Genomic DNA, 17,513 nt, shown 5'->3' with positions numbered 1-17,513 from the left:
CGCGAGAGTCCCTGCTCGCAAACACGTGCACATACCCTCTTGGTGCAATTATTCCTCCCCATTTTTCAGGGCTGTATTACAAGCAGCAAAACAACTATTACATTTTCACGATACACTAGTTGCCAGGCACCAACATTCAACAGCGATATAGTCAAGTATTTCACACAAAAGACCAATAACAGCTAAATGCCGGTGTTGCGCTCATCAGGTGGTTATGAAGCAGATAAGAAATGCTCATGTTGCTCTTTATGTGCTGGATATGAAAATAGACTGTGCTTTTAATAATAGTATATTGTACAGCTTCTTTCACAGCTGGCTGAAAAATGCAGGTTTATTATGCAAAATACAACATCCAACGTTGCATAATTATTTTCAAATACAGCCACATCAGTACACATTCTGGCATCACACGGTGTTCCCCTTCTTTCTTCTGCAATCTCTAAAAAACATTCAGTCCCAAGTCCCTAAGTCATGTAATGCTGAGGCATTAAACAGCAACAACCACTTAAACATCAAATCTTTTTAATTCGCCGGTGACATTTTCATTTTCAAACCCAACGTGTTCCAGTCAAAACGCTTTAAAATCATCCACCGTGTTCCTCTGACTCCTGGAGAAAGTGTTGTCATCAGCCCTCCAGTCACCATGATGTATTTATCCCCGGCTCTCTACTCATGACTAATACTTTTCCATTAGCATGAGGGGCAGGGGAGGATTTTAAATCTCCTGGGCCGGCCTGCGAAGCCAACACCTGAATAAATTCCCCACTGCCCTTTGCGTCTCCACCCTGCTTTCCCGTTTTCTCCTATCTGTTTCTTACTATCTGCTGATCATGTCTCATCAATCCTTTCCATTACACACCCATCCTCTTTGCTATCGCTGTATCAACCCTGTTGCAGCTATCACTTGCAAACCCCCCCTCCACCTAGCCTAAACAGTGCCTGTTCAGCGTCTTGATAATCCCCTAAGTTCTTTTTTAAGTGGCTGACTCGTCCGGCAGTGTCCCCTGAAAGACTCCGCATTATTGAAAGAAATGTGGTAAACGCCGCCGCTGGGGAAAATTAACGCCACATTGTATCACTCTAACCCTTCATCTCCTCCCATGTGTTGGGCCCACACTATTGTCTTTATTGAAGGATTGAATCTGAAGACGGATATTCCCCTATTCCTATCCGTCTGCCGGGGGTGCTGGCCCCGCGTAGTCAAACGCAATACAGAGCTGTCACTTTTGATCAACATTATAGAGATGGTTCACAGCTTTTTTATCTCGCACTTGCTCCTTCTTCAAATGGCATTTTTTATGGAAAGTCATTTCAATTCGTTTTGTGTTCGCCAGGCATTTTAGACGGTGAGTGAGACTTCACAGGAGCTGCTAAAACAAACAGAAAGAACAGGGACATCCATCTTGAAGAACCCAGGTGGAAGGATGAAAAGTATAAATTAATCATCGCCCTGTGCGTGGCGCAGAAATGCATTCCTTTTATGAGTTGCCCTTAAAGAACACACCTTGTGTACTGTAAGCGCTTCTTTTTATGATGCGTCCTGCCGGAACAAAAGCATTTGATTTTGTTCAATAGCTGCATTAGCTATTCCAGTTTTTTTTAATCATGCTTTTTTCATGAAAGGGAAAGGCCATTAACCATTTTGAAGGCCTTTTAACAGACTTTTTAGACCAGAGACCAAGAAAGTACAAACAGTGCTTTGTGGAAGATTTTCCTTTGGAGCATTTGCAGTCAGTTGTTATTCTCAAGACATTAAATACACACTCTTTGTCACAGCCCTCGACATCTCAGAAGCCCTTCTCACACATGCACCCCTGGCAATTTCCGGGAACATTTCAAAACAGTTTCCAGAGATGTCCGCTAATGTCTTGCCCGTCTCATGATGCAGGGCATGATGTGTAGAAGAGGAAGAAGACATACTTTATTAATCCCAGAGTAGAAATTTAGTTTTTCCCTATGTTATTACAAACATGCTACACAGACATAGGCCCGTAATACACACATGCACTAACAGGACCCCTATGGACATGCATTAATGGAGATGTCAGAGTGAGGGCTGCACATGGACATGCGCGCGGAGCAGTTGGGGAATTATGTGCCTTTAGTGCCTTGCCCAGGAAAGGAACTGGCACCTCTCCAGCTACCAGCCCCAATTCCATGGTTGGTCCATACTGGAACTTGAACCGGCCACCCTTCGGTCCCTACAGACTGAGCTACCTTTTGAGCTACCCCTATGGACATGCACTAATGTAGAGGTGATGGTGGAGAGTGAGGGGGGCTGCACATGGACATGCGCCCTGAGTAGACCAAGGATTCGTAGCCTTGCTCAAGGACACCTCGACAGTGCCCAGGAAAGGAACTGGCACCTCTTCTGGTTTCGCACTGGTCGCATGATATAAATGTCATCACTGCGCCCACTGGCTTGCGGTGAATGTCCCTGACTATTAATGAAGCTTCGTGTTAGTTCATGCAGGACATGGAAGTCATGACCACCAGCTGATTGAATCGTCATTGCTAAGCAGTAACACACCAATCACAGCCGCTTCTCACAACAAGGTGGCCCATTTAAATCTAACTTCCTTCTCAGTCATCCCTGCTACACTAATGCTGCTCACACCTCTGCTGCTGCCGATGGCAATGCTTTGCCTCCACCAACCCAGCCTCCTCCTTTCTAGTCTGAAGCCTTTTGCCACTCTGCATTGCGCTCCCTGGAAAGCAGTAGCATGCTGCTCGGCTAACCCAGGGAACAACCTAAGAGCGGAGCCATCAACGCCAAGTATAACTGTATTTACATTTGGCAAATAATGGTTAAATCTATGACAAGGTTCCTTTGGGTAGAGAACGTTTACCTACCAGGGGCACGACAGAAAGTACAGGACAAATATAAAGAATATGAAAAATGTGGACTAATTTCTTCCATTCACTGAATTATCTCACCAAGCAGTCACTCTCCAGGTCAGAACAGACAGTTGGAAATTAAACACCTTTGTCAATGCTCATTGCCACATTGCACGATAAACGGAGAATAAGAAGATCTAAGCCTCTACCTCCTCCACCAGCCTGCTTTCAATCTGTATGCTAATTCGTCTCCTATTAGTTTGAACCGAGAAAAGGTGTTGTTAGTGAAATAAATGAGGCTCCGATCACCTGTAACTATTGGAGCAAGTCCTCGGCTACACCAGGCAACACAGAGCAGAGCCTGAGCAAGAGGAAAAGGATCTGAACGCCTTCGGAGTAATTCAGTTTCAAGATGTGTGACCTGAGATTAGCATTTTCCCAATGAATTGCCGCAGGTCAGAGTGGTCCGTAATGCATTTTCAGTGGTGCCATGTTTTCTGAAATACAGCAATTTACTATATTGACACATCTGTGCGATTGATCCTCTGCAGTCTTTTACCTGTGTTATTGGCACATTCTTGCATGATTTATTCTGTACGGTGCATTGATTTTTAAAGGACGCCACTCCAAGAATCAAGACATTATCCGCACAAATTTTTGTACCTATTTTCTGTGACCACTAACAGCTTCTCATGTAATCAGTTTATTCCACCAATTGGTGCCGACAGCAAACGCAGGTCTTATTCATTCCCTGATTTGCCGTACGGTTTCACTTGTGTTATTATTGCTGCCTTATAAAGCAGCTTCATTACAACCCACAATTTAGCTTTCTGATATTAGCCCGCTGCTGCTACAACACCACAACCAGCATGTGGTCTGTTTGGAAGTCGGGCTCATCAGAGCCCTAATGACATTATATTATGGTAAGTCACAGCTTCATCACAGCACAAATAAGCACAAATAAACAAGGACATATTTTAGGTGCTGATGCTAACAACCTCAATCAGGCAGCAGGTCTTTAACTTCTCTCTTTCTCTCTCTGTCGCTCCCTCTTTCCTTATTTCTTTCTTTATTTTTCCACTTTTTCTCCTTTCTGTCTTTCTTTTTTCTTGCTGTCCCTCTCTCTCTTAGGCCCTGTTCACATTTAGTATCTGTCCTGGGTGATCCCATCTTAAGTGAACAGCTCTAAGCCCTGCTGTTCACACCTGGCATTAACGAGCCCCTCGAATGCATCCTCACTGACCACTTGTGATCGGATCTCACTTTCCCGCTCTGTATGCAAATAAACATGGACGCTCAGTCTCCTTCATTAGACTTGTCATATAGTAATATAAAACAGCATATGAAAGAAAGTGTGATGCAGACTCGCAGCCCAGAGACGGTGAGAGCTGCATACTGGAGTCTCTGTTAACAGCGACAGACAGACTGAAAGATCCGCGCGATTAACAGAGAGACCCACGTTATGAAGTGTCGGTCTCCTCCCCGCGCTGCGTTATTATAAACTATGATGATCTGAATGCGGGTTATAGCCCCGGCTCATATTATTCACGGCATGTGATGTGAAGATGTAGTTTATACTTTAACTGTGCGCAAAAATACGGGACAGATCACGACTGCTATTAAGCTAGGAGCAGAGCATAAAACACACACTGGTCTGTCTCCTCTTCACTGCGCTGCATGATTAAAAACTCTTATTAACTGTGATAAACTGCTCCTCACTCATATCTCCGAACCGCGCCGTCTCGCTCCCTCGTCAGTTCGGGATCGTCCTGTATTAAAAGATAAAATTCTGTCTCTCAGTGAATAAATACAGACGAGATCTGTCTGTATTTCCGTGCACACTCTGCTCTAATGTATGAACTATGTTAACACAGCTGGAGTGACATGAGACAAATAAAAATATGATTTTAAAGAGACACAGCGGAAAAATTTTAAATCAGACAGGAATGAAGGAGAGGTCTACCCGTATCCACGTGATTGTTGCCGTGGATACGGGGAGAATAGGTGGTGCTTAATGTGACCCAGGACACGTGTGTTCACACTACCAGACGTATGTGGATAAATGCATCCCAGACCACTTTCGAATGTGGCCTGAGTGATCGGATCTGAACGCATCTTCAATCCGTCCTGGGAGTGTTCAGACCTGCAGTAAAGGCTGTCTGCTTGTGATCCGATCATGAAAACCACATGTTGATACCAGGTCTGAACGAGGTCTTAGTCGCTCTCTTTTTGTCCTCCTTTCTCTATCTCTCTGTCTTTCTCTCTCTTGCTTGTCTTTTTCTCTCTTGTTTCTGTATTTCTCACTCATTTCTGTCTTTTTCTTTCTGTCTCTTTCTCGGTCTGTTTCTTGCTCTCTCTCTCTGTCCTTCTCTTTCCTTATTCTTCTCCTTCCTTTTGTCTGTCTCTATTTCCTTCTTTCTTTCTCTCTGTCTTTTTTGTTCTTGCTTTATTTTTCTGTCTTTCTGACTTTCTCTCTCTCTTTTCTTTTCATCTTTCTTTTTTCTTCTGTCTTTATCTCTTGTTTTCTCACTCTTTTTTCTTTGCCTCTCTCGCTCTTTCTTTCTTTGAGTCATTTTTCTTTCTTTCCGTCTTTCTCTGTCTGTCTCTCTTCTCTCTCTCTATCTTTTGCTCATTCTTTCTTTCTAAACAAAGAATCTGCAGTAATTGCTTTTGTGTGTATTCGCTTGAATCTTTTGTATAACGACTCTCGCACTCTTGCAACTGAATCTGAACCCATCAGTGCACTCGGGCTGACTTGAATAAGCGCATTCAGGTGGATGCCTAAGCTGTATATTCCTCCAATTTTCCACCTATTTTTGTCGAACGTTTCATGCGCTCAGCTGGCAAACTGTTCAATTTGAAATTATTGCAGTTTAAACAGTCACAATTTCTGTGGTGCAGCAATGCCACCTTAATGTAACAATAAAACAGAGAAGATGATGGTTTCTTTACAAAACAAGGCGTACCTGTTCATGGAGCAGCATTTTAACAATGCAAACACTTAAATTCTCATTTTCTTCTTCTACTGTTTTGTGTTTATGCCCTGCCCAGAAACCACAGGTGATTGACTAACTGCAGTGTGCTTCCTATAAACAAACCTGGCAACCAATTTGTGTGTTCCGCCATCTAGTGTAGCCGCCATTATTAAGGTGACAGGTTGTTGTGTGTTTGTATCTGTAAAGCAGCATTTCACACTCTAAACACTAATTCCCTACCTTGGATAATGTAGTCCACACTCTCCCACCTATTCTTCCCACCTAATTTGTAGCCACACGGCGTCTCTCCGTCTCCCGTAACTACAGTGCAGTGTGTTAAAAAGTAAAGTGTGTCCATCTGTTTCGACCAAACCTGTTTTGCGTGGATGCTGTCATGCGGTCAAGCTGCCGCTTTGGCACATCATCACCTGCATGGCTAGGTCAGATTCAGGGGGATCTGCACACGGCCCTCAACCGATTCATCCAGTTACAGGAATGCGTTCCTTGTAATGTGACAGACAGGTTAGACGCACAGTGGGGGAGAATATCAAGGATTTTATATGTCCGACAGCCAACCGAGTGCAGCAAAAACACGTTTCTATGCTCTCTATTTTCACCAGGGGTTATGATCTTGCATGAATGTTACCGCACACACTCATGGCGACTACTAAAAGTAAACAAACCTTGCATTACGGACAAAATAAATATACAAACCTACTTTAAATTGATGGTTTTAGTTGTTTAGTTGTATGGATGGAGGATTATACAACAAACAACGACCCCAAGGTTGTGGCGGACTGCTGAATTAAGTGTGTTACGCGCTTGGGTGTGTGTCCAATGGAGAGGACCATATTTCCTCTCCATTGGACAGGAGACTTTATAATCTCATAAATTTGCTAATTTTGCAGTTTTTTTCTCTTAATATTGCTCTTGTCCTCTAGCTCTGTTTTTTTATTTTTTATTTTTTACAGTGGCCTTAATACGCAGTTACAATAGCTTGCATTCAAACGTGCAGATGTTGTAGGGAGATGCCACCAGTGTTAGGACCAAGTCATCTTTGTTCAAGTCTCAAGCAAGTCTCGAGTCATTTTTTCTTCGGCAAGTCAAGTCAAGTCACTTTTTGTCCACCCAAGATCAAGCACTCTTACCTGTAGTACCCGGTCTTTATAAAGAGAAAAGACAAGGTGTTAGTAGCCCGTCCAATAATGATAACAAAAAGTATGACAATGAATTGTACCTGTATTATCTTGGCACAGACGCAGCCATGATGATGGTCTGGTCCGAGACTGTATTGAGTAGTAACGAGTACGACTGATGAGGCTTCTCTTTGGGGTCTTTGATGTTGCGTGTTGCCATAGCGAGGAGTTTGACTGACAGCCAGTGCTCCAATCATGACAATCACATACCGGGGAGCTTTTTGAGTCCTCCAATTATGATTGCCAGTTTGCGTCCGCATATATATTTGATAGTTAGAAACTTGACAACATTGAATTCTATCATTTTATATTTAACAGCTGACATTCAAACTTATGGACACACTCAAATCATCCGAGTCATCATGCCTCAAGTCAAGTCTCAAGGCATTAACTTGGAAGTCCAAGTCGAGTCTCGAGTAATTTATTTTTTGTCAAGTAATCAAAACAGTGACTCGAGTCCAAGTCACCAAGTCTCAAGTCCACATCTCTGGATGCCACTGCTGTAATGGTGGCTTTTCAACTTCCGGTAATTCTCCAGATTCGTGTAATTAAAATTACAGTGTTTCTAACATTTGATTGTGGTTTTCCTACATGATAGGTGCATTAAAGGAATTATCTCCATAAATGGATACCTCGTTTTCGCCTCTTTATAGATCTGCTATTATGCAAGATCTTAAGAGTATCGTAGCAGGTGATCCTGATTAGTGCATTCCCTTTTTGTTGTTCAGAAGCAGGGTCTACAACAAGAGAGATAAATTCAGAAAATCCAAGTGGCAGGATAAAGAGCAGCCATAGATGGTAATCGGCACCAACAAAGTTTCCGAGTTACTTTAAAGATACGCCATTGTTTGGCTGTGTGACAAGAACTCTTTTATCCTGACAGAGTGGAAGACACCGTTTTTGATCATTTTTCTTCGAGAGATAAGCTTTAGAGGTTAGAGAGAGCCTGCATCTCATTTTATGGGTAAGAATCGCACCCACCTGGGACCACCACCCACTCTTCTTTTGCTGAGTTGATACACTTTCGGTTCTGAATCCTGCTGGTTTCCAATAGAGCCACATGTTACATTCTATTCATAAAGGATGTTTGGGAGAAAAAGGCACATCTGTGACAACAAAGTAACTCTGAGAAGCATTTCTTTTCTGCGTGACAGTACAGTTAATTCCCCTTCAGCTGCACCCTGGAAACATTCATATGAGATGAGCTGTGGAAATGTCCCCATTTGAGCTGTATTCAGAAATCTCTTTGTTCCTCTCCATTGGGCTCCAGCCTAACCCAGCATTACTATGAATAGAAAATCTGATGGCGATGTAAAGTACTGTTTTGTGTGTGAGTGTGTGTGTGCATGTCCACCCAGTGTTTTGATCATTTCTTCCGTATAACGAACTCAGAAGATCAAAACAAAAGCTGTCCTACATAAGCTAGGTTAAAAACAGCAACAAGAGCGTTCCTTTGAAAAACAAAAGAAGAAGAGAGATGGCCCAGATTAAGATATTTTGATATTTGATGAACTGTTTTACTTGTTAAATCAAGCTGATGTCTATTGTAAACCTGCTCCACTTTTCCAAATGTAGGGATTTACATTTTTATATCATTAAAAATTGAGTTTGAGGGCCCGGCCCTGGCTGTTTGGTTCAGGAATCAACTGTGAACTGCACCGTCTCTGTTTCGCGTCCGATCTCGAACCTTTGTGGCACCCCTTGTTTCCAGTAATCAATCAACTGTAGCTGTCTTATAACTGTTACAAAAGAAAATGTATTACTGACATCTTCTACAACTCAACTATTCAGGATCAGCACCCGGTTGTTTTAAAGGTTCAATTGAAAATTATCTGGATTTGGAAATCCACTTTTTTAATCCAGGATCACGTAATCTGGAGAGAAAACTGGATAGGATCAACTTTATCCAGATCTCTATTTACAGATTCTACATAAAAATGTTGCATCTGTAGGCAGGGATGTGGATTTTAGGTGTAGCAAGTGTTGTCACAGCCGAATCAACAGGCTGCGGCGTATGAAGGAAAGACAGTCCGTGTGGAGAGCGAAAGCAGGGGGAATGTAATCCACCATAATGCCATCCCGGCTCCCATCAGCGGTCATCTGATGATGACTTACATTATTATTAATCTTTATAAACAGACATCTGCTTCAAGATCAGCGAACAATCTGTTGTAGATTATAAATTTAACTTGAGATGAATTCCCTTCGAAAGCCGTTCAGTGTTCACATTTCCCAACTTCCTCGAATGCATCATGATCGAGCCGACCTCCGTTCAACAAACGAGCATTCTAAAAATAGCTTTCTTCTCCTCTTGAGGACAGACCTGACAAAGAATCATTTTTACTTTTTACATATCTGCATCATGATGTTGAATGTTCGTCAAAGGTAAGACCCATTAATTAAAGTAAATCACAATAAAAACAGTTAATTTTCCAATGCAGCACGCGTAAAAGGAAGTCTTGGCTGGAAGTCGTTTATCGCTAACAGCTGGCTACACTCCCGGCACGTTCACCATTGTCCCCAGAGGCTATATTGTCAGTATCAGACTATAGCCAATAGGATCAGAGACTGCCTGTGATTTAAATGGGATTTTATGCTACATACTTAGTCCACAAGGGGGCACCAAAATCAACACAAAATATAATATCCTGATAGTTGCTTTTATTTGAATACTTTATGTTTGATATTAACCGCTATTTGGTGCAATATTGAATGGGCAAAAAATCCATAATTTTTCTACCTCGTCTACTATGTCACAGAAGCGATTCAGCATTTCAAAACCAAACAATAACAAAATGTGAACATCATCGTCTGACCTACTTAAAAGTTTTATTCCTGAAATCCAGCCTGAGTCCACCCCTCTGCTTGGATCCCAATAATCCAGATTTGTTGGATCAAAATTATCCCAATCCTACTCAAAAGTTTTGAACAACACAAACTGGAGGTTTTTTTCATGTAAAAACCAAGATTGGATGACCGATCTTATCCGATTACACCATCCTTTTTTTCTTCTGAACTACCTGTTTTCAAGATTTGATCCTATCCGATCTTTAATCTGATCATATTACCTTTGAACAACCGGGCCCAGAGGTCATAATGTTCCATCCACAGAACTCCACCAATCTCATTGACAGTGGCCTTGGTGCCATTTCTACAAATATAACGCCAGCTGCCAGAAATGTTGTAATAATGTTTATCTCCTCTTTACAAACACATACCAAAAAAAATTGTACAGTTATGCTTCCTCCAATTACGCATTATCTCCAGAATTAAAGCAGTACTCACTCAAACTGACCTTTAAAAAATGTCAGCCACGCACTCGTCTTCTTCAGCCTCTTAACTAGTGCAGAATGCAGAAGCTCGGCTTTTAACTGGTGTTAGCAGACGACATCACATCCTGGCTGCCCTACAATGGCTTTCTGTAACTGTTAGAATCGATTTTAAGATTTTGCTGATCACTCCTAAAGCACGTATGGGGCTGGCGCCAAGCTACATAGCAGAATTGTTGACACCTCATGAGCCAGCTTGAGGCTGAGATCCACAGGTGGGGCCCTTTTGGTCGTTCCAAAGTCGAGGCCTAAATCTAAAGGAGATTGTGCTTTTGTAATGATGAGAGAAGGCATTTTTTTTGTCCTTTTATGCTTTTATGTATAGAGAGGACTGTGGATACTGTTGGAAACAGGGAAGAATTAGGAGTGACATGTGGCAAAGGGCCGAGGGTGGGAGCTGGACTATAGCCTCTGTACATGAGCCACCGATTTAGCCGCTGAGCTAAACTGGCGCCCCACAGATTCATGTTTTTAAAATTGCTATATAAAGAAAGTTATTAAATGTTTTATCATTTAATCAAAGGAAAAGTCATTTCTCACAGCCCGTATTTAACTGTGGTGTTTGGCAGACACCCAAACATACCACTTCCTGTATGGATTTGACCTTATCACAAACAGATAATATCTTTATGTATTAGTGTCCTAAAATGAATGCATTTGCAGGATCAAATAAAACGTAATCATCTCCATTGGGGTGATTCAAATATATCATGTAAGCTAATGAAGCTATTGGTATTTGTTGCCCTCTGTGTGCTGTTGCAATAGGAATTCATTATGTGCTACCTTGGCTTGGCTTGTGTGGATTGTAAGGTCCGCTAATCTAATGACACAGGAGTACACGCTCCTGACTGCTGTGCCAATAGAGGTCATGTACCTACATAGATCAAGATAAGGAGGCTTTGATTGTGTGCCATGGTGTCCGTGTATCTGTGAGTGTATTTGTGTGTGCATCCTTCATTGATGTGCCCTGATCTTTGTGCAGAGTAGGAGGTGTTAGAGGCTACCTCTAAATCATTATGTTCTTGTAATTACTTTGTAAGATTGCTAGCTTTAAATTGGGTGGCTTAATGATCGGGGCGATTCAAGATTTTTTTCTTCATGCAAGCTTGGGCAGGAAAAGTAATAGTAATAGCGGTAATGCCCTGTTTCTGCTGATGGCTTTTTTCCACACAAGCAGTATGGAAATAGATCACTGAGTCTTGGTAATTTTGTTGTCAGAGCAGGATCCGCTTTATGGTTTCCGCAGCAGAAGAGGGATCATGCAAAGTGTCACTCGAACAGATCAGAACTTAAGAAGTGAAGCGTCAGGAAAGAACTTCCCCTCAAAGATCACTGAATCAGTTGAACCCCGTCCACGGTGCGTCCACATCCACATTCAATTACAGCCCTTGGCAACACAATAAAAACCACTCTCAGTGGATGATAAGTCCAAATCCAGTGTCTTTGAAAGGCCAAGATAAGACCTCCCCAGAGATTAGAGGTGGCCGAGGTTAATGTGAAGAGCCAGGATCTGCTCAAGCTAGGCAAGAGGATAATTGAGCTCTCGTGGACTGGCAATAAAGCTACTTTTAATCTCTCCCGACTCTTTTAATGAAATCCGGAAATCCCTGTGCATTGTCATTTGAAGTTGAGCCCCCTTTATTGCAGAAAATGAAAGAACAGATTTTGGGATCAACTTCAAACCTGACCAGGCCCCTTCGCAGCCTTGGTCTGTAGACGGCCAAAGCTGCAATGGCCTCTCCAAGGGCAGGATGAGGTCATGTGGCCGGCAAAGTATGCATGATTTGCTCCTTAAAATTTCACGATGCAATCTGGAAATCATTGCACAAGACTTGCAACAGCCGCTCCGCTCAAGTCAACCCCTCTCAAATGGAGAATAAATGTATCCACTCTGACATTCACAGTGAATTTCCTGATTAAAGATTAATGATAAACTAATGCTTCTATCAGATTAATCAAGTAATAGGAGATTAAATTTGGAGGCTTCCCGGTCTTGTGTTTGACGGCGTAATTATTTTTCCCCCTAGTGGAGAGCATCAAAGAGAAAGCATCCAATTATTGGCACTTCAGAAAATCAGGATGGAGTTGAAGCCCAGATGGAGGGTCTACTGTGTTTTAATGATTCTTAGCACAAGCTGAAGCTTTTTACTTAAGAAAAGAAAATGTGTAAGATGACGTTGTTACCCTTCAAAACAAAAACCCTGTTTAAACTAAATCCTCAGACATTTGGGGAAGCTGCTTGCAAGCCGCGCTCGTGCAGTGAGTCACAGATGCATCCCTGAACTGTTATTATGGGTTTCTTTGAAAGGGCAAAATTATCGTACATTCGGCCTTTTTTGGCGTTATTGATCGTATATCGTACAGAGGGCAAAAATATCGTACAAATGCGATAGTTATCATACTGTTAATGACTCAGAGTGCAATGTTTAAGCCAAAATAGAGGGCTTGTTTCACCAAAAATACACAAAAAATATGTCAATTAAAATGTTTATATAAACACTATCACATGAGATGGAGCGATGTTGTACTGAATATCATCACAGCTGTGATTCGGTCATAGGCAAGAGGCCCAGATAATCACAGCCGTGATGATATTCCGCACAACATCGCGACCTCGAGTGTGATATTGCTTTTAAACAACCGCTATACAAGCGGCAAATAGCAGTAAAAAGTAACTATCAACAACAGATTACTTTTTGCTCCACCTTCTGAACTAAATCCACAACTTCTGGACTTTTGTTGCCAAGCAACCCAAACATTCTCCTGCACGCTGTGTCGACAGGTTACCACAGATCAGCTGTTCTTAATTATGAAATAGTTTGTTTGAATTCATCACCAACAAGTGAAATAAGTGTTGTGCATTCAGAGGTGCCAGCTTGTAGACATACACGGTCTGCTGTAGTGTTAATTAACAGTATTGAGAACACCTGGCTGAGGCGGAGTGATACAGAGAGTGAAAAGTCCCATTGATGTTGTATATCACCACTCATGGAATGCCTCTTGTCCAATCAGACTACTCGGTCGGAACTAACTGTTGTATAAACATCCATTAATCAATCAATTTAGCGGCAAATTACAACAACAGTTATCTCATACGCTTGACATAATGAGCAGGTCTCCACCTTTACTCTTTGCTCAGTGTTCAGTTTAGTGTGTGCGTAGTGTTTTGGAGATCAAAACAGAGAGAGTGAGGTGTGGCTGCAGTCCGCGCAAACAGATAGTGGTGGGCATATTGAAGTTAGAGGTAAAGTTGTCAAAGTAGCAGTAAATGTACATTATAAGCTTGAGTTTGTCAGTAAATAAAGCTAACAACCCTTAAAACACGAGCCAAGTCCCCATGTATCGCCTGCCAACTGCTGGATATAGTTAGCAAATTTGGCAATGGAGCAGAGAGCAGAGTCTCTCCTGTGTGCGGTACATTGAACAACATGTCTGTAAGTACAGAGTTAGTCAGTTTTAATGCTTATTTTAAAATCTTTTCTGGCACATTAAACAAACATAAAACTGTAATGATGCTAGTCCAATACTCATGTAAGAAGGGTTTCAAAGTTATGTTCATGCTAATCGTAGATAAGCCCCCCTATCAATCAATACCAGAAAACAAGACAAGTCGTCCGACTTATGTTGTACCGGACACATTAGTGGTTAGTTCTGTCCTCAATGTATGTGAGGTATTTATCTCGGCTCAGAGTGCAATGTCTAATCCAAAATAGAGGGCTTGCTTCACCAAAAATACACAAAAAATATGTCAATTAAAATGTTTATTTAAACAATATCACATGAGATGGAGCGATGTTGTTGTTGAAGTTGTATCTGTAGACATCGATCTTTTCTATCTTTGTTCAGCCAAAGTAGCTTATCGTTTCCTCGCAATGCTTGCAGAAACCAGAAGTGCAGCCACTTAGCTCCGCCTATGCTGTCTGATAAACCAACCACTGCTGGGTGATGGAAAACGCGTCACTAACTGGGCGCCGCTTGGTTCTTTTACTGCAAATGCAAAGGCTTTCATCAGTGGGCAATAGGCTCAATCGCCATTGTGTTAACTCATTCAGTGATAGGTAGTGACTTAAAAGACATTTATTTAAATGAAGAAAGTTTGCGATTATACCTTTAAGGCACCAAGCTACTTAGTTAACTACAGGCATCTAAAGTTAGAAGATTAATGCTGCTTATGTTACTTAAATTACATTAAGGGTTAAAGTACCTGGCTATGTCAATAAAGCTCATCTTATCTTATGTAAAGTCAAGTCATGCACCTTAATTTGAAACAAATCAGTGCCCAGTTTTGGTAATGCAAGACTCACAATCGGCCAATCCATCGTCTTTTATCACCACAAACCTGATGGCTGCCCATTTAATCTCATAACTACTATGGCCACTTTAGGTTGTGCCTAACCATAAACTTAAATATGTGTCTTAATTTGCGGTTAGAATAGTCACTCAAGTTTGCAACTTAAAAGCTTTAAAGCTTTGGGTGCTTTGTGTTTGCCATCTGTTAAGCTTAAATCCGTACATCCCACTGACATGGACAAACTGCACACTGAGCATTAATCAAATCTCACAGATAAATTAGCTGTCAATAATCACCATTAGAAGCAAGTTAAATGTAAACCACTGAATCACACCTACCTGGAAAGTGTTTGGAGAGGGAGTCTCCATTACTGCTGAACATTACATCGAACACAATGCAACCTTAATGGAATCCGATGACATGCACCTCGCCGGCTAAACGGATTACTCTCCTCGTGTCTCGCCCACCAGCGCTCACTGCTGGCATCCGTCGCTACAAGCCACTGACTAAAGGATTGCTCCCGTTTTGAACTTCCCACTGAGACTTCAATAACTGCAATTTATTATGTGGCTGAAAAGACACAAGGGGCAGCTTTTTTTTTTTCTCTCTCGCTTGTTCTTGTTTCTCATTTTTCTTCTCCTCTGTTGCAGCATCCTTATTGTGCTTTCGCACTTGTTTCGACCGGCTGTACCCTCCCATCACACCATACTTTTCTTCGTGTTCTTTTTTCTCTTCTCTCCCCCCCTCTGTCTCCTGCTTTGGAGTCTTTCTTTCTGGCTCTGTGATTAGGAAGATTGAGAGCAGGTCTGCAGCTCTGTGATAGCTTCCATCTCCTCCACATGTTCCTGTCTGGAACAAAATAACTTGAGTTAAAAAGCTGCAAAGAGTGGTTGATGGCGTTTGAACGCTTGTGTGTGCACGTGTTAGTATGCAAGGATGCTTGTCCTTCTTTGTATCAGAGCACATTCATATTTTTCAGTGCCCATATGTTGTAATTGATATCCCTTTCTGCACTGCCATAGTAGTTGTCCGGGATCCAAAACAATGCCTGTGATAGAAGAGACAATTTCTCATGTTTCCAAACTCACTAGTTTATTTTTTTAGTATAATATATTCCCTATTCTAGTTAAACTGTGAGCTACTGTAACAATGAAATGAGTAAATGATTGGGAAGTGCATTTTTTTAATTTTATTGCAGAGAGTTAGAAGAGAAGATCAGCTTGTTAAATATGAAGCCTTGGCAGGAAGGAAGTTAGTTAGAAAGACTGAAAGCACGAGACAAACGAAGACAAGCAGCAGTGTGAAAACACGTTGCAGCTTAAGGAGAAGTTATAAGCAACAATTTCCTGAAAATTTCAACCAGTTTGCCCCTGACATTTTCCAGAGTTTTCCCTTTGACACATGTCCCTTACAGCGGGAGATTCCCCACAACTGTCTCGCAATTTCGGCGTCGGACCTCACAGCCAGAAGCTCCTAAATCTCTTCATCTCCCCAATTCACAGACCTCTTTGCTATTGTCGTCTTGTAAATGATCCGTCTCCTTCAACCTTGGATGTTTTTAATCATCCTGTCATGTGCCGCTCATTGGCATAAGTACAAGTGCAATGCACCGAGGCCCACGCACCTAGGGGGGCCCATTTCAAACGTCCACTGCTGGATGTAGTTTAAAGAAATCAGGCTGTGGTGGTTTGAGGCAGGCTGTTTGATTAACGTGTCGCTATGGCTGCTGTCCGTGGTTCTGATCATTGGCTGGTTTGGATGAGAGTTCTGCCGCGAGTCTCAACAGGGTGACATAAAGCGTCTGCTTTAAAATTGTTTGGAGTGGTTGTGTGTTCCAATGGGTGTATGTGCGCACGAGCGTTTAGAGCTAGGGAGAGGACCCAAAGAAATATTTGCACTGGGGCCCCTCACAGTTATGTTACGCTACTGGTGCTGTTTTGCGTTCACACATCAGCTCATCCCGACTTCTTGCGGACATTTAACTCAGAGGCTGGCAGGAAAAAGTATGCACGAAGTCAGGGTGAAATATTTGGCTGTTTGCATTCACACAGGCAACACACCTGGATAATGTCGGGACATTTTCCGGAGTGCAGTGCATGCGTGAAAGGGGCCAATGTCAGAGTGGTATTAGAAGTATTGATAGGTAAATCTTGTTGCCAGACAAGCTAATGCAAGCTTTAAATTAAGTAAACTGACATGGGAGTTGTACAGATCTTGCCATCTACAGCACTGGACAAAAAAATAAGAGACCACTACAAATGTTCCTCAAATCAGCTTCTCTCTCTTCATGGCACGGCCAGCCCAATCCAGATCTGTACCCCACTGAAAACTTCCTGGATGTGATCGAGAGGAAGATTGACGGTCACAAGCCATCGAGCAAAGCCGAGCTGCTTGAATTTTTGCGCCAAGAGTGGCAACGGCAATGTGAAAGACTGGTGGAGAGAACGCCAAGATGCCTGAAAGCTGTAGTTATTCCACCAAATACTGATTTCTGAAGTCTTCCAAACTTAAAACTTTACTATTCTGTTGTTTAAAAATGAACAAGCACTTGTTTTCTTTGCATTATTCAAGGTGAGAAAACTAGTGTAAACTTGTCGTGTCTCCAGAACCAAAGACAAACCGTTAAAACCACCTTAATATTCAACACCATAATACCAAACGCCTTCATGTGTGGCTTCATAACATCATTACTCAACATGTGGTCCAAAATAAACTACATCTGTTGTGGAATGACGGCAATCTCTAAAGGTTCTCCTTGCGCATTTTAGACAAATGTGTGTGTGTGTGTGTTTGTGCGTCTGTGTTAGTGTGAGCTCAGCAGTTCAGCTGCGGGTTCTGCTCACAGGGCAACTTTCTGCTTTGTCAGACTCTGCCTTACTGACGG

Source organism: Semicossyphus pulcher, unplaced genomic scaffold, assembly GCF_022749685.1.
Source record: "Semicossyphus pulcher isolate SPU_LCO1_2020_fin unplaced genomic scaffold, fSemPul1.0.p SCAF_26, whole genome shotgun sequence".
Taxonomy (NCBI): Eukaryota; Metazoa; Chordata; class Actinopteri; order Labriformes; family Labridae; genus Semicossyphus; species Semicossyphus pulcher.
This window is presented reverse-complemented; position numbering follows the sequence as displayed.